Below are 21,275 nucleotides of genomic sequence, written 5' to 3' on the forward strand. Positions count from 1 at the left end.
CCTACGTCTTCCTGTATTTTCTTTGGATGCCATCACATGATTATTTCAAGATGCCCAACAAATGAACAAAATTATAGCTAGAGTTATCAACTTATCATCACCCCTAAATATATAGAAACCATCTTTCAATTTCTCAAGTATGTCATCACCCCAAACAGTGAGAAGAAATATATAGGTTGGTCTGTTAATCATAGAATCTCAATATTATTATTAAAAGTTCATATATGTTCCTGCCAGAAGAAGACGCAAATAATTAAATGGAAAGGAACTTATTTGACATTGAAATACAAAAAAAGTTCATATTTTCACTTTACTTACAACAATATAGACAATTTAAACATCAACACAAGTGCGAAGAGGGATGGACTGCAACTTTTTATTGTATCACCTATGATTATGTTCATTTCCGTCTAATATTTCCAGATTGTTTATTTTAGTCGAAGGAATCAAGATCCTTAAGCCATGTAGTCTTAATTTCGTATACAAATGTATGGTGTTTTGGCGATTTGGTGTTTGTATCTGTGAGCCTTCTGACTAAGAAAGTTTATAAATACGAATTTTAGTTGGTTGTTAAAAAAAATGTGGTGTTAACGTAAGGATATGGCATTTGAAAACATAATAATTAATGTGCATAAGATTCAGATGTGGAATCAACAATATAAAATAATTTGTATGAAAAATATGTAATCATTTGATATCGTCAAATGATATTATAATAGCTTGAACGTCAAATTTTGTACTATGTGTATGGTAGTATTATATTTTCTTCTAATTTTATAATTTCAAAGAAAATTTTAAAATAATATACCTAACGCATCATTAGATATCCATGTAATATTATATTTGAAATCATCGACATTATTGAACAAATAGATCTTTCAAATACACGTGGTTAGATAGGTTTATCTAACTCATTTTTCAAATAGTCTACTTCCAACATTTTTGCTTCTTTTATAGTTAAGGAAATTCAAATTTAAATTTAAAATTTTATATTTCAAACTTCACACGGCTATATTTAGAAACTTCAAATTTAGATTTAGAATTATAACAATGGTTCTGAAAATAAAAACAAGATTGTAACGTAACAAAGACTATGTAGCCCTAAATGTTAAATAATTTATAAGTATTAGTATATTAATAAACTTGAAGCGACTACCTCAGATTCAACCCCCTAAGGCCCAAGAAAAAATGGTAAGATACGCAGACTCAAGAAGCAAGACCCAGTCCAAGGATACCCAATGCACATCAAGACAAAGACTGAAGCCAACGAGAGACCAGTCGCTATTGGTCTGGCGCCCAACAGAACTGGAGCATACGTAATCCTGGAGGAAAGGACATGTCCAGCAGATAATAGTGAGCCTCCTTCTGAAGTTAGAGAGGAAGGGAAGAAACCACTGGACAATAGGCTAAACCCTAGAGTTAACGGTCCTGGGGAAAGATTCCTCTGGGACACTATATATGTACACATTCTTATTGTAATATTCATGTTCAATCAATATAACGGAAAACTATCATTCACCGGCATACGGTTATCCTTGGCTAAAACGAACAAACAAGACTTCACACACACACACACACACTTTCAATTATAGAATAATTCATTTGAGGTCTCAACATTGGCGCAATCCATGGGACCTGTGTAAATAGCAGTCCCACCCACATTTTAGACAAGATGACCAGCCTGAATCCAAACGGTACACCGTCGACGTTCAATTCCATTTCCGACGATGAAAGTGCGCCAGTAACGACAACAGAAGATGGAGTAACAGATCTGCCCAAAACAGGTCCTCCCCCGGGAAGCCTGCCAGAAACCGAAAGACTGGTAGTGGTCGAAGATGAGATGGAGGAGGAAAATCAAAGGCCAAGAGCTGAAAAGGGAAAGATCTCTGGGGAAAAATGGGAGATAAACCCCGAGTTCGTCCGAGCTCACAAGGACGCACTCAAAGCGTGCCTAGAAGAGCAAGAGAAGGAGAAACTCATGGCGGTCAAGACACGTCTATCGTTAGAAACACCGGGACCGGAGGAAGGGGAGGAGCCCAGAAGCATTCAGAGTAAGGATTCTAATGTTCTTTTGGAGTCCCTGGTCACTCTCCTTTCCTCCGTCAAAGGAAAAGAGAAGTTAAAATCCACGCCTGATACACTAGACATCCCATATAGCCCGTCTGACACGTCAAACGTATCCAAACTCACTCGACGGATAGCGGAGGCCACTCTACCTCCTAAGCTCCGTTATCCATCCACCGTGGACAAGTATGACATAACTCAAGACCCAGAAGACCATCTGCACGCCCTCCGAGGAGCAGGAATGGTCAGTGGGTAGTCCATGCCGGCCTGGTGCCTGATGTTCCCCCAAACCCTAACGGGGGAAGCACGAGTCTGGTTTGACAGTCTTGAACCAGGAAGCATAGATAGCTATGAAGAGTTGAGGGGGAAATTACTACGGAACTTTAGCTAGCAAAGAAAGGCTATGAAGAATCCTAATGAGATTCTACACATCAGAAGAAAGATGAAGAAAAGGTGGAACAGTTTATGGATAGGTAAGTGGCTGAAAGTATGAATATTAAGGGGGTACCGGAAGTCATGAAATTTAGTGATTTCATCAATGGCGTGAGGTTTTCCCAGTTAACGGAAAAGCCCCGGCCACTTTCGACCAACTCATGGACCGAGTAAGAGCGTTTGTCAGAGGGAAGGACATGGGAAACAAAGAAGTTAACGCCCAAGCTCTTGGGGGGAAGGGTGTCGGGATTCCCAGTCCTGGAAAGAGCCGTACACCGTTTGAAAAAGTTCGTTTCATGCCATGCCATCCCCCTGTAAATCACTCTGCTTACTCACCCGTGGCATATCACCCGCCCTAATTCCCTTCCGGCATATGCCTTGAGGGAAGTCGATACAAGCCCCTCTATGGTGAGAAACAACCTCCAGGAGGGGAAGATGTCCTAGTGGCTGACAAGACTAAGTATGTCCCAAAGACATCCAGCACATTTAAGCAAGCATAAAAACCCAACCCACAAGGGTATTGTAACTACCATAAGAGTCATGGCCATACCACAGAAAGCTGCGTCCAGCTGAAAAAATTGTGGGAGGCAACCCTGAAATTTGGGCAGCTTCCCCTTCCTACAAGGGGATCACCCTCAAAAGTTAAAGAGGAAGACGAAGATAAACATTTTGTGGACATGATATGGAGAAGGGACGAAGAAGGGGAAGACCCGGGAAGGATCTCTAAGGTGGGAAGATTAGGGTCTTTAATTTCGAACACGGCATGGATGAAAGCTGAAATATCTTTCCCCGGCCTGGGGGAGGAAAATGCCAGGGAAATGCCCCCTTAATTTCTCGGCAAGCGTAGCCGGACACCGAGTGGCTCGCGTCCATGTCGATGGAGGAAGTGAGGTAGAAGTTATGTATGAGCATTGTTTCGTAAGGCTCCAGAGAGAAATCCGAAGCAGATTGGAGGAAGACGTGTGCCCGCTGATGGGATTTTCGGGAGAGGTGGTAGAACCTCTGGGGTCCCTGACCCTCTCGTTCACTCTCAGAGATGGGGAAAAAACCAGGACAGTGCATCTCTGTTTCTCCGTTGTACGAGCACCTTCAAAGTACAGCATCATACTAGGCAGACCAGGAATGAAGGCACGGCCACGGTGCACGGGTATATGAGGTTCCCCACTCCAAAAGTAATAGCTACTGTTCGTTCCTCCACATAGATAGTGGCCAGCATTGGAAGGGGAACCAAGCCAAGGATGGGGTTGAAGAGTGGGTTCTCAATGGGGAACACCCCGACCAGACGGTGAGGATTGAGTCCCATTTATCTGACCGAGGAAAGGCTGGGTTGAAGGAGGCGCTCCTCCGTAATGCTGATGTCTTCGCGTGGAAACACGAAGACATGACTGGCGTCCCTCGAAGCTTGGTACAGCACAGGCTGGACGAGTTCCATTGGATGGAGCCGGTCAAACAAAAAAAGAGAAGCTTGGGCCCTCAGAAAAGCCAAGCAGTGCTGGAGGAAACGTCTAAGCTGTTGCAAGCAAGGATTGTGCGGGAGGTTAAATATCTTCGGTGGATATCAAACCCCGTCATTATCGCGAAGTCGGACAACAATTGGCGTATGTGTGTCGATTTCAAGGATCTGAATAAAGCCTGCCCGAAGGATTCATACCCTCTCATCGAAATAGAAATAAAGATAAAGTCTTTAGCCCAATTCCCTCTCAGATGAAGAGAATTCTTAGATGCCTACAAGGGGTACCATCAGATCCAAATGGACCCTAAAGATGAAGAGAAAACAACATTCTATGCCAACGAGGGGACCTTTTGCTATACCAAGACGCCCTTTGGTTTAAAGAATGCAAGGGAAACATATCAACGTTTCTTGGATCGACTGTTTGATCAACAAAGAGAAAAGAACGTAGAGATATATGTCGACGACCTTATCATCAAGAGCACGAACACAAGATGCTCCACGACATCAAAGAAACCTTCAGCACGCTCAAGGGGGCTAACATGAAACTCAACCCCGGTAAATGCTCGTTTGGAGTAGAGGAAGGAAAGTTTTTGGGAGTTTTAGTCACCAAGGATGGGGTCAAGGCCAATCTATAGAAGGTAGAGGCTTTGCTTCAAATGGATAGACCAAGAAATATTAAGGAGGTACAAAGACTTAATGGGAGTCTGGTCGCTCTAAATCGATTCCTTTCCAAGATTGCAAAGAGAACCCTCCCGTTCAAGGCAGTCCTGAGGAGAAGTACGAAAAAGAACAACTTTTACTGGGACACGGAAGCAAATAAAGCCTTTCAAGAACTGAAGGCCCACCTATGCGAGCTCCCCACGATCACTGCCCCCCCCCCCCCCAACCAGGGGAGGTATTGATCCTTTACCTCTCGCACACTGAGAAAACGATTAGTTCGGTACTTATGGTTGAGAGGGGAGAGGCCCGAATCCCTATTTACTTTATCAGTCGTACATTAAAGGGTCCCGAAGAAAGGTATTCTCCTATTGAGAAGCTAGTGTTATCCCTGATCTACACAGCACGGCAGCTGAGGAGATATTTTCAAGCCCATGTAATTCGGATCCTGACTGACAAACCCTACAACAAATCCTAATGAAACCTAAGGTATCAGGTAGATTGGCCAAGTGGGCGACAGAGCTGATTTAACATGTATGGATTTTTCTTGTTAATAAACGCTAGTTTTTCTACTCATTTAATAAAGTTATCGTATTCATTTCATCATCTACATTTATTATTGTTGAATTATATGTTATTTATGGAATAACATTAACTTTGTATGCGTAATTATATGATCCTATACTCATTTCATCATAAACATGCTTAATCGTTAATATGACAAGTTGAACCGGAATGCCTAGATTAATATTTTATAACATGAAACAAAATATTTTGTTATTATTATTTTTATCCTAAGTATTTAAATTAATCAAGTGATTGAAAATTGGAACAATCTACAACCTTATAAGTTAAACTTGTTTCTCAAGTTAGTTTATCTAATCTTTTTAATTTGAAAAAAAAAAAGAACTAAAAATAAAAACAAAAACAAAAAAAGAAATTTTTTTAATGTGCCGTGCACATTATATATGCGCATATATATATATATATAAATGTATATTATTTTTTCATTATTTTGTTGTTATCATTATCATTAATATTATTAATATTAGTTTATCTCTTGATCTTTAAACAACATTTATCTCTATCTCAATTGTACTCAAACCTTCTTACATCCACTATAAATAGAGGCTCTCATTCTCATTATTTTTCACACCAAATCCCATTCTCTCTTTTCTCTCTAAGCATAAACAAGTAAGTCTTTATACATTTTTGCTTTCTATTATGAATTTCTTCTTGTTTGTTCTTATGTTCTTGAGTTTTCCTTTTAAATCTTCATAGTTGTTTATATACTCTCACCATGATCATCATAATTTGTTAATAAGACCCTTACTTTTATGCTGTAAAGATTATGATGATCATGTTATTCCAAGAAATCACAATTATTTTCTCAAGATCTTAGATCAAAAGTATAATTTTTCCATGAACAACTATGAATATTCTTATGATCTTCAAAAACTCATAAAGTTATCTAAAATATCCTAAATTATAATTATTACACTTTAAACCCTATACTTTCATAATGTCAATAAACAGCCTAAACTATAATATTTACACTTTGAACCCTATACTTTCATAAATAATAATAAATACACAAAACTATATGATATTACACTTTTAACCTTGTACTTTCTGATTAATCAAAATCATTCTAAATTATTTTGAGTTAGTATACAAATAGAGTATAAACCGGGTATGTATGTATCTGACGAGCAAACGGTTCTGCCTAAGGCAAGAGTGGCGTAAATAATCCTATTGGACCCGTGACTCTTACCTGGGAGTCAACTTGCTGGAGGTTATGCTCTTGGTTTAGAACATTCTAGTATGCGACACTCTAACTAATTTTAAAATCAAAACTTAATCTAGGGCATCCCGTGACCGGTTCAACTAACTCTTGCTCGTGTTCGTGTTCATCCCTCAAGCAAGGTGAGTCGATAGCCCTTTTTGCATGCTTTTAAATATTTTATATTTTGGGGTGGAAACATGAAAAATTATTTATTCTATGTTTAAAAAATGCTATTTGATTCAAGCTTTATTCATAATATTCATTGTGTGTGATCATTACAAGCATATACTTAATCGCATGTAAAACCATTAACTTGTTAAGCCCGTGGTAGTATGATGATAGATCTATTGGCCTGACCCGCCCACTCAGGCCTCGGGTAGAGGCCTGTGTGTTCAGAATCCGATGATCGTTAAACATTAAACGCAATAGTCTAATCGTGGATTAAACGACTCGCTAACCGTGTCAGAGGTTTGGTTGTAATCACTAAAGTATATAAAGTAAATTACCACATATGAAATGTTTTCCACATAATACATATTTTTCTATTTAAAACCTATGTTCTCACAAACTATTTTTAGTTGACACCCTCGCATGTTTTATAAGTAATGGAAATTAAGGAAGATTCTTGAAGTTTCATATAGGGGATGAGTCAGACTTAGAAGTTTAATGAATAAATTGCTATGTCATATTTTCTATTTTGCATTATGTTTGGTTTTAACAACTTGTTGGTTTATTTTAAGAAGATTTTTTAAATGTAATACCATATGCATGATTTCAATCTACGCACGCCCCGGTGTTTCCGCCTTCGGCCGGGGGTGTGACAGATTGGTATAAGAATGTCCCTTAGGTTGAAATTATGTTCTATTAGATGTACTAACTTCCTTTTGTAGCATGTCTTTTGATTCCGCCAACCCTTCCGAAAACTCCCACATTCCCTTACCACCGTTGGACGAAGACTACATTGCATTAGAGGACTTGGACGTTCCTTTGAACCCTCCATCACCAAGTATCTCCACCTACAGCCCAATTATTTAGGCCCGTTTAATGAGAACTACTTCCCCCACCCATGGGGAACTAATAGGCCCAATCGGAGAATACTTAGCCCCGTCAATCAATAGCTCGGTAGGAAGTAATCAACTACTTGGCGATGAGCTCGAGGATGATGCCACTAGTAAACAAGAGGGCCCTTTCAACTAACTTGAAGATTACTGGGATTTTTAGGTTTACAATCTTGATCTGTCTTTTCACTTTCTAGTTTATCTTGTATTCAAATTTTGATGCCATGAAATTTCTAGTTTGAACAATCTTTCTTTTGTAAACAATTGCTTTATTATTCCCCCCTTTTACTTATCCTTTTTTTTATGATGATTTCTTAGAATGCCTCCTCGTCTCGATGCCTCTAATGACAACAACGAAAACAATGTACGATGCCCCGTTGGCAGCAATGCTCGCTCAAATGCCCACTCTTCTTCCCGCTATCATCAATAAACTTAACGTCAACAACAATAATGGCAACAACTATGATCAATCCTACCGAACCTTTGTTGCTTCAAAACCCACCGAGTTCACCGGCTCGGAAGGTGCCACCGGCTTGTTACAATGGTTCGAGAGCACGGAAGCCGCTTTAAGCATGTGCAATTGCCCGGAGAATCTTAGGGTCAAGTATGCTGCTAGCACCCTTAAGCTAGGGGCTTTGACTTGGTGGAACTCGAAATCACGACTCGTGGTCGTGAGCCGGCATTGGCTCTACCTTGGGCCGAATTCAGGGATCTGCTAACTAGGAAATACTGTCACAAGAGCGAACTCCGAAAGATGGAAGCTGAACTTTGGGGTCATACCATGAAAGGAGTCGATCACCTTGGCTATACCAACCGTTTTCAAGAACTATCCCAACTAGTTCCTCACCTAGTAACTCCCGAGGAAAAGGCCATTGATCTCTACATAAATGGCTGACCTTCTTCAATGAGGAGCATGATCTTGACTGTTGATCCCGGAACCCTCCAAGACACCATATCACTTGATTTTGAACCCCTTGTTAGATGGAAACCGACTAAACTAGACTTCCCTTACACCGTCGAGTTAGCCAATGGTAAAACCGTGCAAGCTAATACTATTGTACGCGATTCTACCTTGACTTTTGATGATCATTCTCTTAATATTGATATAATTCCCTTTAAGCTTGGTAGCTTTGACCTAGTTGTGGGAATGGATTGGTTATCCCGTAATCAAGCCGAAGTTGTATGTGCCGAAAAGCTTACTCATATCCCGTTACCATCCAGTGAAACACTAATCATTCAAGGAGAAAAACCTGACCGTAACCTAAAAATCATCTCTTGTATGATGGCCCGTAAACTTTTGAGGAAACAATGCTATGCCTTTTTAGCCCATGTAGTTGACAAGAAATCTGAAGGAAAAAAGATGCAAGATATTCCCGTTGTCAAAGACTATCCCGAAGTGTCACACCCCAGACCGTGGCCTAGGCGTGTGACACTTATGTTGGTACCACATTTGTAAATATATCAGAGTTACGTATTAAAAGCGAAGTCTTTAAAACATGTGGATTTAAAATGTAATATTTACATTAACAAAAGACGGGATTATAAAATACCTGTTTCAAGTCTAACAAAAGCATTACTTGTTTAATTACAAAACCACCATTTCATATTATAAGTTTAACAAAAAAGATCCGAGCCATCAGATATCTTGAGCACTTCGTCATCCCATGCCCTATTCTTGATTACCTGCAAAATGTTTAGAAAATACGTCAGCAACACATGCTGGTGAATATGTTGAGGCTAAAATATTTTCTTTTACTTGATTACCCCTCGAACATAGTTATGTTAGGCCCATCGTGTCTTATGAATAATCAAACTTAAAACAATACAATTATAAACTCAAGTCTCTACACTAAATACCCTAGCAAACACCACAACGTTCGACTTAGTTAAGTACCATTCATATACACATGGCCATGCTCCCCGCAGGAAAGCGTAATATGACCAGGTGTGGTGCAGTGTGCCCACCGCGTATACCACATATGTAAGGATCCAGACAAACGTACACGACTGCCTGAGGGCTAGTGCTTATACCTTTGTATATAACGTTTTAGTGACACGTAGTCCTATGTAACCCATTTATTTCATTTGACTCATTTTAAACAAGTTTGTAAAGTTTGAGGCTTATTCATCTTTTTGATTTGGACCAACTTCAATACACTGTCTGAGGATCTTTCCCTTGCTATCTCGCACCTATAGTACGAGTATAACTTTTTGTTAGTCGGATATACAATCCGGCTTCAGACCTTTAGTCTTTTTATAATCTTTACCTCGATTATATTTACTTCAAAACCTTTAGTTAAAAAGTATTCTTTCTTTCATTGCTTTTATAAGATAACCTTTAGTTAAATCTTATTTTCTTTAAAACCCTACGTTTCTTCTTTTCTAAGAAACGTATTCTTTTCTTTTCTTTATTATTTAAGAGTATTCATAATTACTTAAATAATAATCTATAACAAAGAATTACATAATCACATTGATATATATATATATATATTCATATTCCTTTCTTTTCTTTTCCTTGTTATCTTTTCTTTTATTTATCGAGGTATTGACTATATCCTCGACTTACGGTTTTAAGCCTTTTCAATATTTTATTGTTATTTTATTTAGGCATCATGCCTACCTTAGTTGGCTTATAGAAAACCCTACACAATCGAGCAGCACATCAACGCTGCTTTGACTTCTTTATCTTCTTGATCAACCTTTTCTTCTCGATACCTTTCTTCGCAAATCGAGACACCAACACTTTTTCCACTTTGGCACGCTTTACGAGGTGGGTCGTCGGGATGGCAACACTTTCTTGGTTGGAACTTCGTCGGTATGTGGCATGATTATCGAGGAATTTGGGCACGTACTTCAAGGTAATCGAGGGTACACTTTTATGAATCTAAGAGAGATGTTAGAGAGAGAAATGTATGCAGATTTGAGTGTGAGAAACGAGAACACCCGAAGTTGCTATTTATAGGTAAGACAGGGGACCCATCGCAATACGCGATGGTCCTTTGATCATGCCATCGCGTATCGCGATGTAGGCATGCACAGTCACCACTTGGGCTGCCACGTGGCGGATGCGGTGCCACGTGGTGATACGTGGCGATACATAGTGCCACCGTGTGACGTGTGGCAACACGTGTCTTGGCCCCGTCAGACCACGTCATCGCGTATCGCGATGACGTTGATTCCACGTCGATCGCGTGTCTCCATGGACCACTTTTCTTGGATTCAGAACCAAGCCCTTCACGATACGCAATGGGCTTATCCTTTGCCCTGTCGCATATTGCTCTGGGACAAGGGGACACGATTTTCAATTTACACCCTTTTGATTTATGAAACTTGCTATTTTCGATCCGATATTTTCACGATGTTACATCCTCCCCACCTTGAAATAAATATCGTCCTCGAAATTGCTTCATTAGAAAAAGTGGGGGTATTTCTTTCTCATTTCGGATTTGAGTTCCCAAGTGTACTCGGGGCCTCTTCGAGAGTCCCACTTTACATTCACAATCATTAGAGTTCATCTATTTAATTTATTTATTTTCGAATCCTCTATTTGAATTGGTTTTTCAACAAATTTTAAGTTCTCATTAATTTTAACGTCTTTTAGTGGCATAAACAAAGATTCGTCAACTAGACATTTGCGCAGATTAGAGACGTGGAATACATCGTGTATCCCTTGCATTTCTTCGGGTAGCCACAAACGATATGCAACAGTCCCGATTCGCTCGAGTATTTCAAATGGTCTTACGAATCGAGGGCTAAGTTTTCATTTCTTACCGAAGCGAACTACGCCTTTCCATGGCGTTACTTTCAAAAGAACTTTATCACCGACATTGAATTCTAATAGATTACGACGGACATCGGCGTAACTCTTTTGACGATCACGGGCCGTCTTAAGTCGTTCTCGGATTTGTAAGATTTTTTCGGTTGTTTCTTGGACTATCTCGGGTCCAGACAATTGATTATCTCCAGTTTTAGACCAGCACACGGGCGTTCTACATTTTCGACCATACAACGCCTCGTACGGTGTGGCTTGAATACTCATGTGATAGCTATTGTTATATGAGAGTTCCATTAATGGTAAGTGGTCATCCCAACTTCCACCTAAGTCTATCACACAAGCACAGAGCATATCTTCCAACGTTTGAATTGTCATGTCGCTTTGCCCATCAGTTTGTGGATGATAGGCGGTGCTAAGGTTTAACTTTGTACCTAACCCTTGTTGGAAGCTTTTCCAAAAGCGAGACGTAAAACGACTGTATCGATCAGAAATAATAGACAACGGTACTCCATGCAAAGCAACGATGTTGTTCACACAGATACGCGCTAATCTATCCATTGAGTATGACTCATTGATGGGTATGAAATGTGCGGATTTTGTTAACCTATCCACGATAACCCAAATGGCATTATGTTGACGAGTCGTCTTCAGGAGTTTAGTGATGAAGTCCATGGTTATTATCTCCCACTTCCCAATAGGAAGTTCGGGTTGCTGAAGCAATCTCGATGGCTTTTGGTGTTCAGCCTTGACTTTGAAACAAGTTAAACATTTCATCACATGCGAAGCGATGTCCTTTTTCATCCCATTCCAACAGTAGTTCGGTTTGAGATTTTGGTACATTTTGTCACTACCGGGGTGCATCATGTACTTGGACTTGTGAGCTTCATTCATAAGTTTCTCATGCAAGTTTCCAACGATCGGTACCCAAATTCGGTTTCCCATTCTAAGTATACCATCGTCACCATTGACTAGCGAGTCAATGGTGACATTACGTTTTTTCATCGGACATTTTGTTTTCATTGATCACTTAGAGTTGAGCGGATTTGATTTGTTCGATGAGATCAATTTGAAGTTCCAATCTCAATGCTTAGACTCTTCTCGGCTTTTCATGTTCCTTACGACTCAAGGAGTCAGCCACAATGTTGGCTTTGCTTTCGTGATAGATAATTTCACAGTTATAGTCGTTTAGAGTTTCCATCCAGCATCGTTGATGCATGTTAAGCTCTTTTTGATCGAATATGTGTTTCAGACTTTTATGATCGGTATACACGATAAATCTTACTCCATAGAGATTGTGCCTCCATATCTTTAATGCAAAGATTATGGCGCCTAACTCTAGATCATGAGTTGTATAGTTCTTTTCGTGCACCTTGAGTTGACGAGAGGCATAAGTGATCACTTTTTTTCGTTGCATTAGTACGCATCCCAAACCGGAGTGAGACGCATCACTAAAGACAACAAAGTCCTCAGTACCTTTTGGCAAGGCTAGTATAGGTGCTTGGGTAAGTTTTTGTTTAAGAATATTGAACGCCACTTGTTGTTTGGTCCCCCATTCATACTTGATGTTTTCGCGAGTCAAAGAAGTTAGGGGAACAACTATACGAGAAAAGTTTTCGATGAACCTACGATAGTAGCCGGCCAAACCTAAGAAACTTCGGATCTCAGTTGGCGATTTTGGATCTCCCACTTAGAGATAGATTCAATCTTAGCGGGATCCACTTGAATACCATTGACGTTTATGATGTGACTAAGAAATTGTACTTCGTACAACCAGAACTCGCATTTCGAGAACTTGGAATACAACTTCTCGGTTCTAAGTATTTTTAGTAAGGTTCGAAGGTGGTTTTCTTGATCAACCTTAGACTTAGAATAAATAAGTATGTTGTCGATGAATACGATAACAAATTTATCCAAGTACAGCTTACAAATTCGATTCATCATATCCATGAACGCGGATGGCGCATTAGTGAGACCAAACGACATGACCGTGAAATCATAATGGGCGTACCTTGTTTGAAACGCGGTTTTTGGAATATCCTCGATTTGAACCTTGAGTTGGTGATAACCAGAACGAAGGTCGATTTTCGAGAAGTAACTTGCACCTTGGAGTTGGTCAAAAAGATCGTCGATTCGAGGGAGGGGATAACGATTCTTGATTGTGACTTTATTTAGAGCTTGGTAATCGATACACATGCGCATCGATCCATCCTTCTTCTTAACAAATAAGATTGGCGCTCCCCACGGTGATGAACTCGGTTGAATGAAACGCTTCTCAAGCAGTTCGTCAAGTTGTTTCTTTAAGTCCTTCATTTCGGTTGGAGCTAGACGATACGGGGTTTTGGCGATCGGAGCAGTACCGAGAATAAGATCGATCCTAAACTCCACTTCACGATCGGGAGGAATTACGGGAAGTTCATCAGGAAAAACATAGGTAAAGTCGGAGACAATAGGCACGTCCTTTATCTCATTGGGTTTGGGCTCTTCGGTGACGTAGGCCATGAATGCTAAGCATCCTTGATTCAAACAATTGTTTGCCCTAATCATGGAAATTACGCTAACTTGGCCAGCGTCTTTGTCCCCTTCAATTCGAATAGTTAGTTTATCCGGGGCTCGAAGTTCTACAGTTTTGCTATTGCAAATGATACGAGCATAGTTGTTAGATAACCAATACATACCAAGTACAATGTTAAAACCAGCAAGAGTCATTGGTAGCAATTTAATAGGCAGAATATAAACAGCTAACAAAATTTTTCCGTTTTCTAGAGCTTCGGAGATTTTGACAATTTCACCACTAGCGGTCTCGACGCTTAGAGTTTTATTTATTTTTGTTAAGGGTTCGTTTAATAGACTACAAAAGCTAAAATCTATTAAACATAAGTTGGCACCCGAATCGAATAAAACCCTAGCATACATGTCGCAAAATAGGAACGCACCAGTGATGGAATCCGGTATATCGGCCGCTTTTCGTGCATCGACCATGAAGACCCTTGCATTGCCTTTCTTGGCTTAACCACTTCCACCCGCACCACCAGTCGCGGGTTTGTTTTTTTTTTGACATTCAAAGCGTAGATACCCCATTTCCTTAAAGTTGAAGCAAGTCATCGTCTTTTTCCAGCAATCAGCAGCGGCATAGCCGGGTTTGTGACATGAATCACAAACAGTTGCGGTTGAAGACGAAGCAAAACAGCATTGACCTTTGAGGTAATTTTTGCACGTCTTGCATTGCATGGAATTTAAATTAAATCCAGTTCGGTGTTGGTTTACGCCTTTGCCCTTAAATCGGGCGCTTCCTCCTGTCCTCCTTTGGTCAATGGTCGGCATGACCTTTTTGTCTTCCTCCTTGTTGCGGACAAGGCCGCCTATGAGATATCCAGCCAACTCCTTCGCATAGTCGGCGGTTTGTGAGAGGTGTGACCTTACCATGTCACGGATTTCCCGCGGCAATCCCCATATGTATAGGGTGACTTTTCTGGACTCAGGGTTAACCAGCTGGGAAACGAGTCGGCAGTACTCGTGGGATTTGGTGTTATATTCACGTAGATTGGTTCCTACGACCTTATGATTAAAAAATTTGGTTTTGATCTGGTCGGTTTCATGCATAGGACAAAACTTCGCCATCATCATCTCCTTAAATTCTTCCCATGATAGGTTGTACAACTCTTGTCGTCCCTTGCTTATAATCAGAGTATTCCACCATTCTAACGCTTCGCCCTTGAACACTTGGGCAGAGTTTTGTATCTTTTCTTAGTCAGAGCACTTGCTTATAATCACGGTCGACTCCATTTCCTCAAGCCATCTTACGGTCGTAATGGTGCCTTTGTCATCATAGAACTCATTTGGTCCAAAATACTTGAAGTCTTTGAACGAACAACTATTGATGTTCATTTTCTTAAACTTTCGTTTCACATCACCGTCAATAATTGATTCGTTAACACTCTCTTCAACATGATACGGTTTCGGACGAGATTTGACGGACTTACGAGAGGGTTCAGCAAATTGAGAGTGCTTAGATTGCGTAGATTGACACCTAGCTTCCAATTCAGCCCTAACGGCTTCTTTGATCATTTGTTGGATTTGGTTCATATATTTATCTAGAATTCTCTCTTCTTGTTCTTTCTCGTGTTCTTTTTCTTTTTCTTTTCTTTTGTCGGCTTCTTTTCGAGAAGCTTCAACATTATTACTTTGTTGCTACATTTTTCTTTTCTTTTTCAACCTTTTCTTTTAGCTGAATTTTTAAACGATATTCTTTTCTTAAAACACATGTTTTATTCATTATTAAAACATATATATATCAAAATTGATATATAGATATATATATTATTACAACACACATACTTATATATATATATATATATATATATCGTTGTCTGGTATATTGATATACATCTATTTATACATCTCGAATCCCTTGTAAAGTTGTGTTTCTTTAATGTCTTGATTTCGTTTTAGTTCATGTTTCGTTTATCTTTTATTAATTTAGGTTTTGAATCAAGTTTATTATATGTTTACATGTTTTATATCGTTTGATGTCTTGAACGTTAAACTTAATTCTTTCTATCTTTTCATGCGAAGCTTATGTTCGTTTTGTTCGTCAAGGGTTACATGATTACTTCACTTAAGAGTTTTGATTTGTTTACTTGTAGATGGTGTTTTGAAAGTCAAGAAAAAAGAAGGTCTAGAAGGTTCATATCGTTGCTTGGAAGCTAAGGAAGAGATCTAACTTAATTAAGAAACAAATAACAAGAAAAATCGAGGAGCCCTCCATAGAGCAAGCCGCGCCGTGCGAAGGCATGCTTAAGGGGGGCCGCGCGGTGCCTAGGTTTCTCTGGTCAACCATTTTTGTAAGTCCAAGCCCATCTCGTTCTATATATATACCATTATATACCTAGCCGAATATAGAGACTTGGGCAACCGATTTTCCAAGGGTTTAAGCTAAGATTGAAGGTGTTTTTGAGGCTAGGAAGAGAGGAGATCATAGAGCTTTCATACAATTGTTCAATGATCGATTAAGAAGGGTTATTTCGTTCTTTTTCATCATCCTTGTTTATTATCTTCCATGATGTTTCTCTTTGTTCTTTGGTTTAGTTATTTGTCTTTGATTATAACTATGCTAGGCTAGACTGCATGTCTACCTAGGTTTGATGAACATGTGTTGACTTGATTCTTGCTTTGGACAATTGATTTGATTATGGTTTCGTTATTTTAATAGTAAAAGACTTGATTTTGCTTTCATGATGCATATGAATGTTTGTTATCTTGATTGATTGTTAATTATAGCTTCACATAGATCTAATCTTTTGATTGTGTTCTTTAGATTTAGGGTTTATGTTTAATCATTACTTGGTGTTTTGATTATTGTGATTGAATGGGCCCATTAGATCATAGAAGGTTGTTAATCGTTGATTAGGATTTTAAATGTTTTGCTAAATTCTGTTGGTTCAGTCGGGACCGAGACGATCCGAGCCGGTTCGAGACGGAAGGTTTGAAAACCAAAGACGGATAGAAACAAACACGAAACAAACGATTTCATTGATAAAAACGAAAGATTACATGCTTGTTAAACACTGAAATCACGATCTATGGCAGGGGGAGGTCGAGCATGGCCTCCCCCCTCATCCGGACAGCACCTGGGCTCCGGGCACGCAAATCCTTAACAAACCACGCCTGAAAGCTGGGTATTTATACCCACTGCTATTCGATCAGGACTCATTCGATCGAATGAGTCCTATTCGATCGAATAGCAGACTCATTCGATCGAATCAGAGACTGGTTCGATCGAATGAGTATCCATTTGAAAATGCTCTTTCGAATGGATGACTTTCGGCGTGGACCACTAGCTAGGTGTACAGCATACAACATAAACAATCTAAACTATTCGCCAAGCGACGGCCACAAAACATGCACCAACAAATTCCAAAAGCTGTAAGGTGAGGAGTTATTCATGTATCTTGGTCAATTGCATTCTAGGATAGATTAGTGACAATATTCTTGATTATTGTGTTGATCCTTGTTCATGATGTCGTGTTTAGCTTATCAAGTTATCTAGGGTTTAGTGTTTCGTGTGATTACTTGCTTTAGATACTATTAATTAACCCTATTTGATAACTGTGAGGAAATCAATATTACTGATTGCTTAATAATCTAATAGTTATTCTTTAGGATTTTACTTGATGTGATCAAGGGTTCTTTAGGGTTTGTTAGATGAATATATTTAGAAATCAGTTTCCATATCATATTAGTTGTCCATTGCTTGGTGATTGTTGATGCATGGGATTCTTACCTAGGTAGATTCCTTCTCTGATTGGTTTCGTTCTTGTGTTTTATTGCTTATTTCTAGTTTACTCGTTCATTTAATTTCTTAGTTTAATATTAGTTTAAAAAAAACCCCCTTAAAACATTTATAATAAATAGTCGCGTCGTAAGTCGTGTCTAATTAGCTAATTAACATAACTTATAGATTTCTGTGGGTTCGATATTCCGGACTTACTTAGCTTTAGTACAATTGACCGGTTCACTTGCCGGTGTTTTGTGTAGTTGAGTCTTAAGTCTAGTTTTTATTACTTGTTTAGTTTAGTTAATATTTAATTGACTGTTTCTAGCACATCATATATATACCTATCCTTATTCCATATACAACGATTACAACATCACATAACAAACCAACACATACATCACAACATCATTATCAACATCCCTATTCGATTTTCTTTATGGGTTCTTAGTCCTTCATGTATTTCTTCACCATCTTGATCAATTTGTTACATTTATGAAGAAGCTTGTCTCCTATCTTCTTCTTCTTGACACCATCAATGGCTACCTTCTTCCTCAAATCATCAATTTCGTGTAGCGCCCTTTCAAGATGTTCCTCCTGCGATTGGGGAATCTCGTTGGGATATACATAGCGAGGTGGCGGATCGCGATACCCCATCATGACTATATCGTAGTGGTTCTTCGGGTTTGGATACGATGATGATGTCACGTCAGATGGATAGTTTAAGAATGCCTCAGCACTTCATTTTGCTCATGGATCTCATTGGCTTGCTCTTTAATTGACGGGATCGTGCCTTGGTATGGTGGGAAACTGGATGATGCTTTGTTCTTGAGTTCTTCGAGGTATTGCATATAAGGATCAACGGAGCCAAACTCAGGTTCTTGTGGAAGAGTGGTTACACACATCCTTGTTCAGGCGGGCAGTCACAGTCGGTCGGTTCTTCCATTGGTGTAGTCATTTCATTGGGGTTTTCCTCCTCAGGGTCCTCTTCTTCCTCTGGATCTTCCTCTTCTTAAGGATCCTCCTCCTCCATCAATTCGGAAGTCTCCTTTATTATCGGGGGCATGCAGAAACTTTTGTACGACATCATGACCCTCATTCTTTGCTTTCGGAAGGTCCTTCATGGTTGTTAGGGTGAGAGTCAACAGAGTCAAAAGCAGAGGTTCCAGTGTGCCATCTACGTTGATCAGAGTGGCATTGCATCTAGTCAGACGAAGGTTCCTCCTTTATTGGTCGGTTGGAGAGGAAGGTGTACGATGGATGAGGATTTAGCGGTTGATATGTTGGAACTTCAGATGGTTGGTACGTCGGAATCTCAGAAGGGTGATATGTTGGGATCTCAGATAGGTGGTACATTGGTATGCTTGATGGGTGGTAGCTTGAATGTCTTGGAGGATCATTCCTTTGTATTGGTGGACTATCGGGTAGGTTAATTGGACATTGCTTGGTTCTAATGAAGTATATTGGTTTGGTTCGGTCAATGAATTGATCTTGGTTGAAGAAAGACTCGTAGTAGTCCTCACTCATGTTATCCTTTGGTAGAGGTTCGGGAATTCCAACTCTTCATGCTTCTAGCATAAATCCATCCATGATCTTCTTGAATGACATCTATAAGTTGGGTGGTTTAGATTGGGGAGGGAAAGAAAAGGTTTATCAGCCTATCTCATCCCTATTTAGTTTTAAACAAGTAATAAAACATTTCTCTTATACTTGGATCGAAGCTTAGGTATTATCTTTTAATACCTAATTCGCTAAGATCGATAGCTCTGATACCAACACTTGTCACACCCTAGACCGCGGCCTAGGCGTGCGAAACTTAAGTTGGTACCACATTAGTAAATATATCAGAGTTACGTATTAAAAGCGGAAGTCTTTAAAACATGTGGATTTAAAATGTAATATTTACACGAATATAAAATACCCGTTTCAAGTTTAACAACAGTATTACTTGTTTAATTATAATACCACCATTTCATATTTTTGTTGGAATCGGTCTACCCAAGACACATATTAGTGTTGATGTGGCTAGTACGTTATGATCCAAGTCGGGTCATACCCAATAACAAGCTAGACAAACACCACGATATTTCTTTAAGATATGATCTAACAAATAAATATCAACACTTAGAATATTTGGAAATTGGATTTCTAAATATTTGCACTTGTGTAATAAATAAATTATATGGATAATTTATGTTATGTGAGATTTTGCATTTTGCATATACGATGTTATTTAAATGGGTTAAATAACAATATGCAAATCCTACCGCTTTTGCACTTTGCATATACGAAGTTATTTAAGTTGGTTAATAACAATATGCAATGCATACTGGATTTTTGCATGTTATGTTATGTTATAACTTAAATAAATAAAATATATTACTTGAGTTTTAATTTGGTGTGAATCTTGGCTGCACACTTTTCCCCCTTATTTCTCCTCACTTAATGTTTTATTTATTCCAAGACATGCAATAGTGGTAGGTGGTGGAATAAAAGAGTGCATTGGTAACTCACAACTCTCTCACACATACAACACAAGTTGCAAGTAAACAAGCTTGATTTCGGCCAATTGAAGAAATATCAAGGAAGAGTTTCCAAGTGAAAATCCTAGCAAAATCAAGGTGTTTGTTGGAAGCTTGGAGGGTATACAAGCTTGAGGTTCTTCTATCTTGAAGACTTGCCCTTCATATCATCATCTCCTTTATTTTCTTGGACTCTTGAAGGTAGTATGCTATGAACACCCTATGGTTGTTTATATTTGTAAGCATGCAAATTCTTATATGGATCCGGGGCTTGGGTTTTGCATATAAAATCGGTTTTATATTCATCTAAATAACAAGATTTAAAACTTTATTATCCGCTGCGTTTTAACATATAAATGGGTTTATATGACTTTGGTAATCTTCTTAAAACCCAACAATTTTAAGTTTAACAAAAAGATCCGAGCCATCGAATATCTTGAGCACTTCGTCATCTCAAGCCCTATTCTTGATTACCTGCAAAATGTTTAGAAAGTACGTCAGCAACACATGCTGGTGAATACGCTGACGCTAAAATATTTTCCTTTATTTGATTACCCTCGAACATAGTTATTTTAGGCCCACCGTGGCTTAGGAATAATCAAGCTTAAAACAATACAATAATAAACTCAAGTCTCTACATTAAATAACCCAGCAAACACCGCAACGTTCGACTTAGTTAAATACCATTCGTATACACATGGTCATACTCCCCGCAGGAAAGCGTAATATGACCATGTGTGGTGCGGTGTGCCCACTGCGTATATCACATATGTAAGGATTCAGACAAACGTACACGACTGCTTGAGGGCTAGCGCTTATACCTTTGTTTATAACGTTTTAGTGACACGTAGTCCCATGCAAACCATTTACTTCATTAGACTCGTTTAAACAAGTTTGTAAAGTTTGGGGCGTATTCACCTTTTTTATTTGGATCAACTTCAATACACTGTCTGAGGGTCATTCCCTTGCTATATCGCACCTATAGTACGAGTATAACTTTTTGTTAGTCGGATATACAATCCGGCTTAAGACCTTTAGTCTTTTTATAATCTTTACCTCGATTATATTTACTTTAAAACCTTTAGTTAAAAAGTATTCTTTCTATCATTTCTTTTATAAGATAACCTTTACCCCGTCGCGTATCGCTAAGGGACAAGGGGACAAAATTTTCAATTTACACCCTTTTGAGTTATGAAACTTGCTATTTTCGATCCGATATATTCACGATGTTACACGAAGTTTTTCCTGACGACC

Source organism: Bidens hawaiensis, unplaced genomic scaffold (genome assembly GCF_021521415.1).
Source record: "Bidens hawaiensis isolate Kalapana, Puna unplaced genomic scaffold, B.hawaiensis_p1.1 tig00043449_1, whole genome shotgun sequence".
In the NCBI taxonomy this organism is placed as follows: domain Eukaryota; kingdom Viridiplantae; phylum Streptophyta; class Magnoliopsida; order Asterales; family Asteraceae; genus Bidens; species Bidens hawaiensis.